The following is a 1,103-nucleotide window of genomic DNA, read 5'->3' on the forward strand; positions in this document are numbered from 1 at the left end:
TGGCACACGTCGGACAAAATGCTTAGCGGTATTTCGTCTGCCGTTACGTTCTGAGTTCAAATTCCGCCGAGGTCGACTTTGCCTTTCATCCTTTCGGGGTTGATAAATTAAGTACCAGTTACGCACTGGGGTTGATGTAATCGACTTACTCCCTTTGTCTGTCCTTGTTTGTCCCCTCTGTGTTTAGCCCCTTATGGGCAATAAAGAAATAGGAAACTTAAGCATGCCGGACAAAATGCTTAGCAGTATTTCGTCTACCGTTACGTTCTGAGTTCAAATTCCGCCGAGGTCGACTTTGCCTTTCATCCTTTTGGGGTTGATAAATTAAGTACCAGTTGCGTACTGGGTCGATGTAATCGACCTAACCTCTTCCTCCCACCAAATTTCAGGCCTCGTACCTATAGTAGAAAGGATTATTATTAAGGTGACAAGCTGGCAGATTCGTTACCACACCGGACAAAATACTTGGTGGCATTTCATCCGTTTCTTCGTTCTTAGGTCAAATTCTGCCGAGGTTGACTTTGCCTTTTATTATTTCGGATGAAAGTACCAGTCGAGCCCTGGGGTCGATATAATCCGATGGATCCGTCTCTCAAAATTTCAGGCCGTGTGTCTATAATAGAAAGAATTATTATTATTATTTTGATTCGTTACAGTTTTGATATAATTTGAGGTCATGATTTAAAGCAATTAATCTAATTAACAAAATTTACAATAATTAGCATTGAGAACACAAAAGATTCGTTATCTCACTCCACTGAATAAAAATGTGTGTGTGCGTATGTGCGTGTATGTATGTGTGTGTATGTATGTGTGTGTATGTATGTGTGTGTATGTATGTGTGTGTGCGTATGTGTGTGTATGTATGTGTGTGTATGTATGTGTGTGTATGTATGTGTTTGTATGTATGTGTGTATGTGTTTGTGTGTGAGTGTGTGAATGTGTGTGTGTGAGTGTGTGTGAATGTGTGTATGTGTGAGTGTGTATGTAAGTGCGTGTGTGTGCGCGGATCGTTTGAATTCTTTATCTTTCATTTGTTTCAGTCATTGGACTGCAGCCATGTAAATGAGAGAGAGAGAGAGAGAGAGAGAGGGGGAGAGAGT

This window comes from Octopus bimaculoides, chromosome 9 (genome assembly GCF_001194135.2).
Source record: "Octopus bimaculoides isolate UCB-OBI-ISO-001 chromosome 9, ASM119413v2, whole genome shotgun sequence".
Classification (NCBI taxonomy): Eukaryota; Metazoa; Mollusca; class Cephalopoda; order Octopoda; family Octopodidae; genus Octopus; species Octopus bimaculoides.